This window comes from Chroicocephalus ridibundus, chromosome 1, assembly GCF_963924245.1.
Source record: "Chroicocephalus ridibundus chromosome 1, bChrRid1.1, whole genome shotgun sequence".
Classification (NCBI taxonomy): domain Eukaryota; kingdom Metazoa; phylum Chordata; class Aves; order Charadriiformes; family Laridae; genus Chroicocephalus; species Chroicocephalus ridibundus.
In genome coordinates, this window is record NC_086284.1 from 42,738,144 (window position 1) to 42,755,101 (window position 16,958).

The window sequence follows — 16,958 nt, forward strand, 5'->3', positions numbered from 1 at the left end:
ATATATTAAGCTGTAATGCAGAGGTATAAAAAAAGAGGCTGTGCAGATCTCCTACATTTCTGTTTGTAAAGTTAGAAATGTATGATCTTGTGCAAGTGATGATTACTCATTTCTACAACAAATTGTTTATTTTGATAAGCAGTTTTTGGATTAAGACAATTTGGAGTGCAAAATAGTGCAGTAGGAACAGTTCAGTCTGTGTCCTCTGATCTCTTGCATCTAAGTGAAGAACAAAAATAATCTAAGATCATATCTTCCTTTTTAGTGTCCTGTCATGTCACAAAATGACTATAAAATGGAATCTACCAGTAAAGTAACCACAGAACTAAATCTTTTATGACTCTATAAGCAGTCTATTGCATGTGAAACTAAGTACCAAACCCTGAACTCTGTGATATGTGTTAAGCATCCATTAAGGGTATGTGCTCAGAGGGCAATATTCATAGACTGACTGGATTCTAAGAATTTGTTTTGACAAGCTCATCAGTGCTGTTCATCACTCTGGAATAAACTCTATACCGTATGCCACTTTGCTTTTACAGGGAAATAAGCTGCTATCACTATTCATTGTTCTTTCTCACAGCTCTACTGGTCCATTGCATGGATAATTCATAAAATAACTGTGTTCCTGTGCCCAAAACTTCTCCAAATAATCACACTTCCAATATTATGTAAGGTAAAGATACAACTGTTCAGTCATTATAGTGCTTATACTTAGCCAAAACCAGAGAGTTCTCCAGCCATAATATCATATTCCTTTACCACAAAGAGACAAGTCATGAGCTTCTCTTTTATTAATGTAATCAAAATATTCCTGAGAGATATGAAAAGATTCTAGGATAACTAGCTCTGATGAAGACAACTAAAATCAAAATAACATGAATATATCCCACATACTATGTGATTAGTAATCACAAATAACGAAAAATGACAGGAATTCCTACAATTATGTTAAAGTATAATTCCATTCATAATCAAATTCATATTAGAAAAAACAAGAACATCCATGTGTGAAAAATTCCAAGCCAAAGAATGTAGAAAGGAAATCGATAGCAGTTGAAATCCTGATATTTGAATTATGTTGTCAGTAGAGCTATTGCAAGTGTGTCATTGTCCCAATTTTTCTTACATTTAAATAAAACCTCTGCCTTTCCAGCATATTGTCAATGTAATCGATAATTGCAGCATGATAGTCATGAGACTTTTTTTTTTGTTGTGCAGATATACATTTAATGTGTAAACTTTATAAACATATTTATAAACATATATTTCCTCCTGGAATGAATAGAACACATCAGACTAATATAACTTTTTTTTTTCCCACCTCCAAAAGGAAAAAAAAAAAAAAGACAGACAAAAATGAAAGGAAAAATAACCTTAAGAAACCCCACCTCAGTTGGAGACCAAAAGGATATCTTTTATCTTCTTTCATTGTCATCAATTTGATGTTCAGGATAAGGAGAGAATGGAAAGTGTTTTTTCCTTCTTTTGGGAAACATGAGGGCAAAGTGATAACAGCATTATTTGTTAATTCAGTGATGATGTTATGGGCATTTGCTAACATTTTTCATGTTTTTCAAATACTCATATTTTAAGTGCAGATTCTGGTAAATGCAGGGAGGATGAAAAGGGTGGGGGTCTTTGTCTTGTTTTGTTGAATAATGTATTTTTCAGGATAGCATACTTTTTTCCAATTCATTTTCTGTAGTAGCCTTTTTTTCAATTCCTTTTCCATCTTATCAAACCCTTCAGATCCTTAATGACTCATAACCACTGGCCCATAATGCTACTAAATGTTACATCAGAAAATGAGCTTTGTCCCAATAGTGCAACAGTGAAGATCAAGCCATATTAACAGCTCTGAAAAGAACACAAACAAGCCCCAGAATCCAATCGTGGAAGAAACTTTTCTGAAGACTTTTCCTTTGCTTTCTAGAGTTAGAATTTGCTTTTGAACTTCTACTTGTGATAAATTATTTGTTCTCTCTATTTACAAGGTATGCTTCACTGCTGCACATTCTTTATTTGTAAAGTAGTTGTTAATTAGTCCATGAAAATAAAACAGATTTAACAGAGAGAGGGGAGGAAAAATAAAAAAAAAGGGAGAACCGGGAAAAAAAAAACCAAAAAAACCCACAAAGTGCTACATTTGGGACAATCAACTAGAAGGTGAATTTTCTTTAAAATGACGAGGGCTTTCAATTCTAATCTCTGGATATAAATTCTGGTCTCTCTATAAATGCTTTACCTTTGGAGACAAGCAGCTACAGTAACTCTTTTGTGGTTGTCTTTTACAAAGACACCATATACGCTCAGAGAATGCCTATCAAAGCAAGTCTTATCTTAAGGTGAACTATCATGAATTATGGGTAGTATCACACATTATAGATGTGTATTTTAACAGCAGCTGCTCATGATTAAAATACCCCATTGCTCAAAACCATTAAGTCTGAGAGTGTGGTTGGCATGTCCTAAAGCAAGGCTCAGCTTTAAGGGCACAAGTTATTCTGTACTAAAGAGCGGAAATAAAACTTCACCTGCAACTGGTGTAGCACAAAAGAAAGGAAGGACTGAGGTTCAGTCTGCTATGGGGCACTATAGTTCCAGCACTGTACATGCTGGAAATTTGTGCCAGTGTCTGGACATGGATGTGCATTGATGACCTTGTGTCCACCCTGTGTTGCAGGTATTGCTTATGCATACAACTTCATTCTTGGTTCTAGCACACTCCTCTTGCACTTGGAAGAGTATCACATGACTTCACATTTAGGCAGTTTGGGTTTTTTTCACTGAAAACAACCCTTCCTACACATTAAATGTAGGCACACCCAAAGATGTCTTGCTTATTAGGTTGCAAGTGAACAATTCTTTCTAAGGATCTGACTTTTGTAGTTAAGTAATAAAAGTTGCAACAAAATATTGAAATCTTACTTGCTGATTATATCTATCAACTCACGCAAAGCGATGAAATTTATGTCAGAATAAAAAAAATGCCATGTGAATTGTTTTGTTTCCCTTTTCCTTGTAGGTTTGTTTTTCCAGTTTCCATTTACTAGCCATTACAGTTTGTGCTTGGGATATTCTCAGCTGCAGTGAAAAAAATTTAAAGCATTAAGACCTCATATAAGCTTGTAAAATTAGAGAAACTTAGATAATATGGATACATACATACATATATAGATATATAGCTCTCTATGTGCCCTGGCTGAGAATAAGACTACCCCTTATTATCCTCAACAAGGGGTATTACTATTAACCCTTTTCTGTGTTTCCCACTTCCTTTTGCTTGGACCTCTCACTTCCAATTTAGACAAAGGTTTACCGAACTATTTAGACCGTGAGTCTGATATTTGCAAGACAAACAACCGCTGAGCCCATCCACAGTGTCCAGATCCATGCCAGAAATGACAAAGAACCGAGGAGTACAAATATGCTTCCATAACTGACTGTCAAATGGATTAACAGTTGACTCTGGGAGTAACAGCTGAGAGAGTGTTATTCTAAAGGAGATCACTCTCTGCCATTGGGAATGACTTTCAAAAAGAGAATAAAACCTTTTACTTTTCTGTTGCTTTTTTCCAAATATCAGAGCAGACAATATCTGTCAATCTCTGCATATTGATTTTATTTTTTTTAAATTTTATGACAATATAATCTATATTGAATTCTAAAATTAACGGGTTGCACATGTGCTATTACCAAAGCTTAGTATGATTTGGTATTGCTTACATGAATTTTTTTCAACAATTATATGGCATTGCTAAGAATGAGAAAAAGAAAGAATTCCTTCCTAGACAGGTTTTTAATACTCATATGGGGTTTTATAGATTATGTCGATTAATTGGTAAGGGAAAAAAAAAAAGTAATCATTTACATTCTACTTTCTAAAGCCACAGAAAAAAAAATAATCCAGTATACCAATATATATTGAAGCAATCTGTCCTTTTAGAAGCTTTTTGAAGGGCTATGAAAATATATTTTCAGAAGGGAACTATTTTACCTATCTCAACAGGTAAAAGGAGAACCAAGAAACTTTAGTATCTTCCTGAAGAGGAGAGTATGTCAATAATATTAAAGAGAAAAGACAGGTCAAAAGAATGAAAGCTAAAAATGCACACCTGAATTTACACAAAGGAGTTATCTATGCTGAAGTAAATTAGAGCAATATTAAAGCAGAGGAAAGTATAAGGCCAAGGAGAAATTAAGTGGTAGTGAGGTTAGGTGATTAAGATTATTATTTAAGTTTGGAGAAGCCAAAGCACATGTGAAAACAGTATTTGAGGTCAAAAAAATTATTAATAACAGAAAGATGGCATGGGATGAAGAAGGGGAGCTAAAAGGGATGGAGATAAAGCAGGTAGGATGCAAGGGAGATATAAAGAGATAGGATGTGGGTTTTTGAAAGAAGTCTCAATGCAGAGTTAGGGCTCTAATATTGCAGACAGGAGTGAGAAACATAGGGAAGAAGGAATGAAGGAGAAAAGAAAAGATGTACAAAAAAGTGAAACCATTCTCCACAGAAGAAATAGTAATTTGCTGTTTAAACTTCAACTGTTTGGGGGTTTGTTGTTGTTGTTTTGTTTCTTTGGGGGGGTTGTTTGTTTCTGGTTTTGTGTTTTGTTTTGGTTTTTTTGTTTGTTTTTGTATGGCTTTGTTGTTTTGTTTTTGTGTGTTTTTTTTTTTTCCCAAGAGTATTTGTGTTCTTCCATTTATTTTTTACAATAACATCTTCGAAGCTGGAAATCAGCGTCTTATTCAAAGAGCATCTTGTTCTTTCCTCTTGAGTAACACTGATTTTTGGTTTTCTCCTCCTTTTATTTTTTAATTCTTTTCTCTCTTCAGGGCACGAGCCAACACAGTTTTCCCTTATTCTATGCCAGTCTCATCAATGATGCAATTATATGCCATCAACACAGCTCCAAACCATGTTTTTTTAGAAAACTTGCCAGCATAGAGAACACAAATTATGCAGCTCTACAGCAACTGGACACAAATGTAATAGATCCATACATAAATTATGTCTATTGTTTGTTTGCTTTTCACTTTCTTGGCAACAACATAATGGTTAACAAATACTGACTAGCAGGAGGATATTGTACCTGAGATTATACAAAAAATTAAGGAAGACAATATAACCTATTTTTCACCTCAGACTTCATTTAAACTAATTTATTCATGTTTTTAATAATTTATAATAATTTGAAACATTTAATATTTAGTCATTACCAAATATTAGTCCTATTTCAGTGGTGAAAAAATATAATTCTGTGTAGCAGAGTAAATCTTTGTTAAATGCAATAACCTACTAGGAAGAAATGAGAAACTGATTGCTTTTTTTTCTTATGTTTCTACATCTACTTCTGTTTCTGACTAGAATCTTCACAATGAACACAGGAAAGCTTATGTACAATTTATTTTCAGCTAGTATTAAAATATAATTTTAACCTTCCTTACAGTATGTACTTGGGTACCAGTATTGTTTACATTTTAAAACAGTCTATTTTGGATATTTCATTTATCTATTAGAGTATTAAATGTCTGCAGATTAGATCCACAATGTAATTTAAATGTAACAATGTTCTTCCAGGAAGGGAGTGAAATTAAGTCTTTATCCTTCTCAGACTGCAGAAGTAATAGAAAAATGCAGAAAGAAAATAATGAGAACAGTTAAAAACAGATTTCCGTGTCTCCAACGGGAAACATACATTCACTCCTAATGTTCCTATTGCCAACTCTTTGAAAGAAAAGACAGATAACGAGGAAAATAAAGGTATTGATATTCAAAAAAGGAAAACATAGCATAGTGCTCTTTCAGTGTGAAAGTCCAGGTTTACTTTCAATAGAAATCAGTAAGAAGAAAAAAAAGGAACTGTTACTTTCTTGAGCCTTGTTCTGTAATGAAGCTGGGACATAGCTGTCACATATATCATGCTTTATGAATCTAGAAGTTGTCACAGGTTCATTAATACAGATACAAACAAAGAAGATCAGATGTTGCAAATCAGCTGACTATAAATAATATCTCACAGATAGATCACCAGCCTGAAATTCTCTTAAGAGTGACTTGACACCACATTTTTCGTTTGTGCACTGCTTTGCTTAGCCTATCCTGTGGTCCAGAATCTCACAATTTTTATCTGTATCCATAAAGGCTTGTATTCATCCGGTCTACCTTTGGATATCTCAATAATCTCTAAGTTGGGAGCCTAAATTTATTTTAATGACCTTCTAAATTTCCTCTGAAGCTGATGAGGAGGCATAAGCTCTTCCAGAGCCCTTTTCACCCTAATTAAAGTGTAAATTTCCCACTGAAGATATCTAGATCTGTCTGTTAGTTAGATTTCTTATTTAGAATGGACTGCCTAAAACTGGCCTCAAACATGATTGGTGAATAGTGTAAACAACATTTGCTGGGAGATTAGTGACTTCAGTGACCTGAAAGTAACATGCAGAATTAAACAATTCTGCCTGCAAGTTAGTACCTAAAAGTAATGTGAAGAAGTAACCAGCAATGGAAGATGGAAGGGATAATAATTAAATTGCCAATGCTCAAATAAGGAACATTTGATTGGTTGACCCAGGCAATGCACAGACCAGGAGAGTGGTGATATAAATGCACTGTTGTAAAGCAAACTTTGGGAAAATTGTGCAAAGACATTAGAATAACAGCCACTAACAGGCCTTACTGCCTTGCAGAAGCAGTGGAGCATCAGGGGAGGAAGCACTGCAGCCTTGTCCTCTTCACTGGAACGAGGGCACAACATGTGGTGCTCTGATTTGGACCAATCCTCATCAATGACCTGAGAAAACCTGGGTGCCCTCCCCCAGCTCATGTAGGGATAGGTGCACAGGAGCATGATCTCCTTGCTGTAGCTGCGGTGTGGTCATTAGAGTATTTGTAGGGCACATTTTTTCTCACTCAGTATAGAGATCTGAAACACATCAGCCGATGTCATCTGAATTATACCATGATGTGGGTAACACCATGGAGAATAAAGCCTTGTAGAAATTAGCTTTTGACTTTCACTTTTACAACGGAGAAAATGATACTTTGAGTTGTGAAGACTGTATACAACACCATAGTAAACGCGTAGAAGTACATAGCAAGATAGAGGTGTCCTCTGTTCTCCAAGTAATGCGTTAACCTAAGGGTATAAGGATGCCAACTAGTTTAATGATTCCTGTGATCATCTGCTACGCAGAATATAGCATGTGGCATATCAGCTCATCTGTTGTTTCTTGTGAAATTTTCCTTAATAATCAGTGGATTACTTAATTTCCTTCCCTCCTAAGACTTGCAATGATTTTGGTAACGCATGAATTCTTCACCAACAGTGACTGAAACACAGGAAGTTTACCACTGAAATTTGAAGACAGTAAGAAAATAAGGAGTTACTGAAAATGAATACAAAAAAGAATTTATGAAATAAACAAATCTAGCATTCTTTTAGGCATAATCTTTGCTATTGGAGTAGTATTTTGTTAGAGTGTTTTATTATAAGTTTATCCTTGAAGTTTTTTCCTCAGTATTTCAATAGCACGGAAGCAAAATACTATTTTTTATATTTTGGGTGTTTGTTTCATATAATTTTTGTTGTTTCAGGGTAGGTTTTTTGTTAAATATGAGTTAACAATCATTTGAGTTTATCACTAAGGGCAAGATAATTTTGTTTATTATAGCTCCCAATCACATTTAATAACAGTTAAGAGGTATGGACACTTTGCTTTTTCCAGTTTTCTACACATGTTCAACACAGCACAGAAACCCAGGAGACAGTTAAATATGAGTTGAAGAAGGAAGTGCTGAACATGAATTTAATAAAATGGATTCAAGTTGGTGGTCCAATGAATATTTATTATTTATACAAAAAATAACAGTTTTGCCAGGGGAAACAGAGAAAAGTGCCCCCATCTCAGAATAGCTAATACAGAATATGGTTTCAAATAACTTTTAAATTGCTATATCTATCATTTTCTATGCATGATTCCCAGTTTTCTTCTTCTAGTGGTTTCACTATCTCATCTTCCTTATTATACCTAAATCCGGTTCTTCACCCATCACATTGGACTACAAATCTGCTGCAGTAACTAAGCTCTCTTAAATTACTACCTCCTTTAACTTTGACTTTCAGGTAAGTTACTCCCTAAGGTCACAAGTTAGAAGTATTGGAACATTTATTCCTAGGGAAGAGCAGAGAAGTTAAATAGAGTTTGCCAGGCAGGAGACATAGTGCGTGTTGCACTGCAAGTTCCCAACAGTCAGCCACAATTTTGACCATTCCAATTCGTGAATTGTTGTTCAGTGTTCAATATGTTGGGTTTATTTCAGGAGAAAGATTGAAGAGAACTTGCCTACCAAGAGAATTCCTTCTGATTCCATTATATATATATAAGTTTCTCTTATCCATTTTACAACACATTCATTTAAAGATTATTATTTATGAATAGGCAATAATATAGGATTATTTTTAATTAGGAACATAATTGTATGGGACAAAAAATATACATTAAAAAGTTTCTATTCAGAGGTTTCATTTCAGTCTAAGGGGTTTAGAGGTAATGAATAACACCTTGAAAGAGATCCCAGATGGGGAATATATCCATTCCTATAGTAAACAGTATTTTTCTAGCACGATAGTCAAAGAACAATTTCCAGGAGCATATAATGGTTTCAAAATGATCCTTTTTAAATCAAACTTCAGAAAAAAAGTTAATATTAGCATTAGAAGATGATGAATAGCTCAGTCAATCCATATATAAACACTTTTAAGTCAACATTGTCCACAAAGTAGAATAAAGTTTAAAATGAATAAATAAATAAATTAAATAAAGCTTGCCTTTGTTAGAAATAAACATGTTTGGAAGTATGTAGGCCATTTCTGGCATAACTTTTGAGACCTTATGTTTCCTTCTCTTAAAGTACAAGCTTCTGGGAGACTCAAATACTCTTCAAGTTTCCCATGTTCCACAGTCATCCAGAGTTCAATTCCTTAGCAAAAAGGTATCTGTACTTTCCACTTACGGTTTTCCAGACTGTATTTTATTTTTCTGTGAACAGAACTATGGTTATTTACTGTCCCTTTTATTTGAATGACAATGTATGTTCTGTGAAGCTAATAAAGTAAATAATTACCGATCTACGATAGGTAATTGGAACCTGAGTTCCAAATTTCTTGTTCTTTTTCAACCCATCTCTGTTTGCTTCTGCATTGTCTTTTGAAAAATAGCTGAAAGCCTTTAACTTCGTACCGACATTTCATTTCAGCCCTGCCATAGCTTGGTAGTGAGTAAAAATTGCTCCTGATAATTGTTCAATAACTTCCATGAAATGAATTTGACACTTGCAAAATATTTCTCAGAGTTGAAATATTCATTCTACATATTGTTTATTTTAAGAAGTTGAATAAGAAGCCACATTTGGTTCCTACTTGCCCCTTTGTTGGCAGGCTCAGAATCTAAAGAAGTTACAGGACAAAACACTATTTTACCTCAGAAGTTGCCTTTCCAAGTCAATTGTTAAGCAATTCAGAAGTTTGGTTTTACAAGGATGGTACTTTGTTTATGGCAAGGTAAACGGATCTGTTCAAAGAGTCTTCTTTTGAGGCTTGAAATTCATTGAAAGAATTTTTTGATCAGGGCCTTATAGGTATCCAGATATAACCATTGAAATGGATGAGCAAAAAGCTAAGATTTATTTGCATTGCTATATCTCTCATTTTCAATTAAATAAATGGCTTAAACTATTTCTATGTCTTCAGTAAAGATATAACCTTATTATGAAGAGAAGACTATTTAAAAAACAGTCACCTACAACTGCAGTTGAAAGACTGGTGACAAATCAATGGGAATTAGTAGACTAGCACAAAATAAACAACGGATTTTCTCCAAGGTGACTTTAATAGCAAAGAGATCCATACTAAGTGTTCCTGACAAAATGTGTTTCTATTGTTGGCAGCTGTGCTAGTGCATAAGCTTCTACAGTAATATATTTGGTTAAGTGAATATTAAAAACTTTCGCAAAAACTTGAAATAGAATGTTCTTTTCTTTAGTGAATTTTCTGTTTCAGAACTATTATTTTTCCCCGTGATCAATGTAGTCATCAAGAATAGACACTCAAAACTGATAATACTCTTTTTCATCTTTTGGATGAGGCACCCAAAATGAGTGGAAAAAAACCCCAACCATCCACTACCATTTTTGCAACAGAATACAAAACAATGTATGAAAGTATTTAAAATATGAGAGATATTTTTCTTGGAATTTATAATCTGAAGTTTAGTACGACCATTCAGAGTGAACTCAAAATTTGCTAAAACCCCACGCCTCCTGCTTACTAAAACTACATTTTGAGCCATAATGCAAATCTTTGATGTTTTCACACGTCTGCTGGCTTTCATCTTCACAGTGTGAAGATACTTTACCTTGTTCTTGAAAAGAAGAAATGGGTTCTAATGGTATAACAAGTAGCAGTAGAAAGAGGAGAATTTCCTGGTTATATAGAGGGATTCACTATACCCCTCTGAGTGTGTGATCTTATTTCAAAGATTTGGAAAATCTTTGGAAAAAAAAGTGTGATCTTATTTCAAAGATTTGGAAAAAAATATTGAGTGCTGTCCTGAAAAATGTGACGTTTAGTTTCCTCCAAAAGGAATATAGTTTGCATACGTTGAAATTACTTCATCACAAGAATCACAGTACTGAAAGAGGATAAAAATTAAGCAATTTACTAATAAAATATGTTTCTGATCAAACTAAAAAACTAATGAAGATGTAAAGATATCATACGGAGTATAGAGGGGTATTAGATGCTGATGCCACTGATTCCCACCTATGATGACTTATACAGTTTCCAGATGTGAAAGAGGACTAAATTCTTATCTGTAAATAATTTATATATTCACTTAAGTGTTGAATGTATAAGAGAAAGATGGTTGACAACATTTACAACTATAGCAAATGTTTTGAACTCAGGAGGTGCCAGTTCTTTTGGGATCTCACTGAGAAAGATACTGTAACTCTAAGTTGCTTATATCTAATTTATTGAGCAAAGGATGGTAATCACAGAAAATGTGATAGCAATCAAGGAGGAGCTTATCCAATGCTGCAACAACTGTGATTCCAAGCATCAGGAGAAATATAAGATTGTTTTTACCTTTTCTATAATTTTTACTTCTTATGCAATAAATTAATTAACCAGCTTTGAGTGCCTTTCTTAATGAGATCCCAAAAGGACCAGCATCACCTCAGTGAAAAAATGTCTGGAGTAGTCGGTAGGAGGTCAGTAAGAAATGTTCTTTTGGAAAAGCAAGAGCAGAGTAAAGCCTGAGTGGGTACCTGGTTGGCCTTGCACACAAGTGTGGGGATGAGTAGCACAGAGATTACCCTGGGTACCTCCCCCAGTGATTTGGGAAAAATAGAAGAAATTATCATCTTTTCAGACCCCTGCTGACAGTTTAAAGTGTTCAGAAAAGCAGGACGTAGATGTGGAGAAAAGGCAGCAGGATTTGCAAAGTTTGTGGTTGTTAACTTGCCTTCGGTGGTTGTGGGACACTTTAATGTGACAATGTGAAGACAGACATGAACAGCAGACACAAAAGCGCATAAAGGGTCTGGAGAGGAAAGTCCAGTCTGTGGACAGGGGAAAGAAGGGACACTCGACCCTGGATTCAGAAGATTCTGCTCCCAGATGATTATTAGGATGGAGATATTTGGAACCAAAGGGTCCAAGGATGAGAATGGGAAATCTCATTCTGCCCCACGTCTGGCAATAAGTAAGCCAAAGGGGTCCTTTAGACACCCCTCAGTGTAGGATCCCTCTGTGTGATTATACACGTATAGAGCTCCAAAATTTCGCTGATTTATATTTACAAAAATCAGTTGAGTGTTTGGGTTACTATGTGTCTTGAGTCATAAGGTGTGGGGGATAGAGTGCATTTAAGCCCTCAAGAGCCACTATGGTTAAGCATGTTATTGCAAAACCTTGTGATTGCACAAAATTTGAAGGGGGCTTATGGGAATGTTACTTATTCCTTCTGGGACTGGCTCCATTAAGCTGTCCAAGCACAGTATGCCTCCCCTTCTGATTGAGAAGAAAAATCATTTGCATGGAAGCATGTGGAGGAGGCTGGGCATACCTTTGGGAGTTGGTTGTGAAGCAAGGAATACATTCCCACAGCTTTGTGAGATCAGATATTTAATCATTCACCTCTGGTAGGCAGTCCCACTTGTTCACAGGCATCCTCTTCATATTAAAGGGCACTACTTTATCTTTTTGTGGGCTGCTCAGGGAAAAAAGTTGAAGATGCTACCCTTTTATTGGGACAATTTGACAAGCACCAATTCAAAAAGGAAAGTCTCAGAACTTGCGTTATACATGCACAGAAACGTGAAAGAAAAGTGACCCCCAGGGAAATGTTCTTAGCACTCCTACAGGCAGGTACACCTAAAAACCAGCTCATGAAAAGCCAATCCCCTACCTTTGCAACCTATATAAGCAAATGAAAAACAAGCTATCAAAAGATGTGTAGTATTGATCTAATCATAGATTCATACAATAGTTTGGGTTTGAAGGGAACTTTAAAGGTCATCTAGTCCAATCCTCCCCTGCAATGGCCAGCGACATCTTCAAGTAGATCAGGTTTCTCACAGCTCCGTTCAACCTGACCTTCTATGTTTCCAGGGGTGGGGCATCTACCACCTCTCTGGGCAACCTGTCTGAATCTACCCTCTTTTAGTTTAAAAACCATTACCCCTTGTCTTATCACAACAGACCATGCTATAAGTTTTGTCCACATCTTTCTCATAACTCCCCTTTAAGTACTGAAAGGCCACAGTAAGGTCTCCCCAGAGCCTTCTCTTCTCCAGGCTAAACAGACCCAACTCTCTCAGTCTGTCCTCATAGGAGAGGTGTTCCATCCCTCTGATCATTTTTGTGGCCTTCTTCTGGACCTGTTCCAACAGGTCCATGTCTTTCCTGTGCTGAGGGCTATCCAGAGATGGACACAGTACTCCAGGTGGGGTCTCACTAGAGCAGAGCAGAGGGTTAGCATCGCCTGCCTCAACCTGCTGGCTGCACTTCTTTTGATGCAGCCCAGGATATGGTTGGCTTTCTGGGCTGTGAGCACACATTGTCACCTCATGTCCAGCTTTTCATCTACCAGTTTCCCTAAGTCTTTCAGCACGGCTGCTCTCAATCCCTTCATACACTAGCCTGTATTGGTACCGGGGGCTGCACTGACCCATGTGCAGGACTTTGCACTTGGCCTTGTTAAACCTCATGAGGTTAACATGGGCCCACTTCTAACACCATCGGCTCCCCTTGTTGGTCAGGGGGAGGATGTGAAAGAAACCACCCAGTGTTACATCCCTCTGTATGTAATCCCCATTGTGCTTTAGAAACAATATCCAAAACAACATCAGGATTTACTAGACATGGAGAACTTCCAGGAGCACTAGGTGGCTGTAGTGGGACATTGATCATAAATCCCACTAGTTATCTATTAGAACTGGGAAAAAAACCCTGGCAACAGATCACTCATATTGGAGCTGAAGTAACTGAGATTCACAGGGATCCCTCCCATTACTCACACAATCATCTCATAGCTTATTCATTTGGTGGTTCTGAAGAGCCATCTCATGAAACTTATCTCATCCTATAACTAGGAAAACATCCAACATTTATTGCCTGAGTAGGTATGAACTCCAGTTCCCAGATAAATAATAGAGATAACATTTTGTTGGGTAAAACTTTTTTTACTCCAGGTGGGAAATATTCTTTAGGAATTCAGGCTACTGTGATGGGTAAAGTCCTTTCCTGCACCAGTTGTTTTGCTGCCACGTCCAAATCCAGTAGCAGTATCAGTTACCCAGGGATGCATGCTGAAATCACTCAGTTAAACAATTGTTGGAGATGGGTATTATCTGGCATACCACCCTGCCTTTAATAGTCCTATTTGGCCCATAAAGAACCCAGATGGTTTCCGATGCATGATGGTAGATTACCAGCTAATAAATAAAGCAGCCTCTCCCATGGCTGCAATTGTCCAGGACGTCGTGACACTATTAGAATGCATCGAGACAGAAGATGGAACATGGCATGCTGTGACTGATATGGCTCATGCTTTCTTTAGCATTTCCATTACTGCAGAAACCCAGGAACAATTTTCCTTTTCTTGGGAAAGACTACAATATACTTTAACTGTCCTGCCTCAGGAGTATTTGCATAGCCACGGGCTAGTGGTACAACATCTGGAGGACAGTAATATCTCTCTAGTTTGTAAATTTTTCCATTACATGGGTGTTACCATACTTACTGGGCCCACTGACCCGAAGTGGGAGAAACTCATAGCAAAATTATAGACATTATACAAAAAATGTATGGGAGATCAATCCAAAAAAGATATAAGGGCCTACTAGAAAAATCAAAGCAGAGACCCCATCACATGATGCCTAAAGTGTCCAAACAAACTATGGCTGAACCCCCAAAATAAAACTGACACCTAGAAGTTTATTGGAATCCTGGATTATTAGAGGCAATTTCTGCCCCGTCTCACACAGATCTTGTGGTTGTTTGTCTTGGGTTTGCATGGCAAGATTTTGGTAGTGGGGAAGCTACAGGGGTGGATTCTGTAAGAATCTGACAGAAGCTTCCCCTATGTCCGATACAGCCAATGCCAGCCATCTCCAAGATGGACCTGCTGCTGGCCGAGGCCAAGCCAGTCAGTGACAGTGGTAGTGCCTCTGTGATAACACATTTAAGAAAGGGGAAAAAATCTGCACAACACCAGCAACAGTCAGAAAAGAGAAGTGAGAATATGTAAGAGAAACAATGCTGCAGACAGTGCAGGGTCAGTGAAGAAGGAGGGGGAAGAGGTGCTCCAGGCATCAGAGCAGAGATTCCCCTGCAGCCCATGGTGAAAACCATGGTGAGGAAGGCTACCCGAAGTCTATGGAAGTTAATGGTAGAGCAGATATCCACCTGAAGCCCGTGAAGGAACCCATGCAGGAGCAGGTAGATGCACCTGAAGGAGGCTGTAACCCCATGGAGAACCTGCATGAACCAGGCTCTTGGCAGGACCTGTGAACCCATGGAGAGAGAACCTCACACGAGCAAGTTTTCTGGCAGGACCTGTGACTCCATGGGGACCTATGCTGGAGCAATCTGTTCCTGTAGGACTGCACCTTGTGGAAAGAACTCATGCTGGAGCATTTTGTGAAGAACTGTAGCCTGTGAGAAGGACTTACATAGAAGAACTTCATGGAGGACTGTCTCCCATGGGAGGGAACCCATGCTGGAGCAAGGGAAGAGTGTAAGGAGTCCTCCCCCTGAGGAGGAAGGTGCAGCAGAGATAATGTGTGATGAACTGACCAAAGGGATATTTCATACTGTATGACATCTACTCAGCAATAAAAACCAAGAGAAAGGAGGAGGAGGGAGGGCATTCATTATTATGATGTTTGTCTTACAGATCAACTGCTACATGTACTGAAGCCCTGTTTCCTGGGAAGTGGCTGGACATCACATGATGATGGGAAGCAGAGAATACATCTCTTGTTTTCCTTTGCTTCCACATGTGGCCTTTGCTTTTGCTTTGTTAAACTGCCTTTATCTTGAGCCACGACGTTTTTTCCATCTTATTTTCTCCCTGTCCCTGACCTGCTGAGGAGGGGAGAGATAGAGGGGCTTGGTGGGCACCTGGCATCCAGCCAAGGACAACCCACCACACCGTTGTACCATATATGCAGGAAAAAGGCCCACTTTGAATTGGGGGAAAAGGAAAAAGGCATTTCAATACAAGCTAGACAGGCTACCTCACATGCTGTGGCTTTAGGGCCCGGATTGCCCCGTAAACCTTATGAATTGTAAACCCTAATATCTGATGATATTGGGTGCCAGTGGAGCCTTTGGCAATGAGGGGAGGGAAGTTTAGTCTCAACATTTCTCTACACCGACTCAAAATTACTTTTAAAATACTACTTCTAGTTGCATATTGGACACTGACAGAAGCTGAACAGATAACATGAGCTGAAGGCATTGCTATTATTGTCAGATTATCTGTCCTACAATGGTGTCCAATACCACCAACTATAAGATTGTGAAAATGAAAAATGGTGTAACGCAGAAATGATACATACATCTCCACACGTGCTAAGCCAGGTGTTCTGGGTTTGGTTAGGATAGAGAGTTAATTTTCTTCATAGTAACTTGAATGGGGCTATGCTTTGGATTTGTCCTGAAAACAGTATTGATAACACACGGATGTTTCATTTGTTGATGAACAGTGCTTACAGGGTCAAGGCCTTTTCTGCTTCACAAGCTGCCCCACCAGCAAGTAGGCTGGGGGAGCCCAAGAAGATGGAAGGGGATGTAGCCATGTCAGCTGAGATAATGGCACCTTGGGGAGAACATTGAAGAAGGGGCAAAATGATGCACAGGCAGTAAGTGAAGAAAAAATAATGGAAGGAACAACTCTGTGAAGAGAAGAAGGAGTAAGAGGAGGTGCCCCAGGAACCAGAGCAGGGCTTCCACTGGAAGGGACCATAGTGGAGCAGATTTGTCCTGCAGCCTGTGGAGAGAACCACGATGGAGCAAATATCCAATCTGAAGCCTGTGGAAAGGATCATGCCAGAGCAGGCAGATATGCCGAGAAGGAACAGTAGACTGTGGAGGATCACATCCAGGAGCAGGTTTTTCCTGAAGGACTGCAGCCCATGGAGAGGACCCACAGCGGAACAGGTAAAAAGCATGAGGAGAAAAGCAAGCAGAGAGGAACTGTTATAGACTGACTGCAACCTGCCATTTGCCATTGCCCTCTGCACCGCTAAGGGCAAGATGAAGATGAGATTGGGAAAAGGCAGGAGTTGGGGGAAGGCATTTTAGATTTTCACTTTGTTTCTCTGTCTCCAAATCTATTTTAATTGGCAATAAATTAAATTAACCTTCCCCAAGTCGAGTATG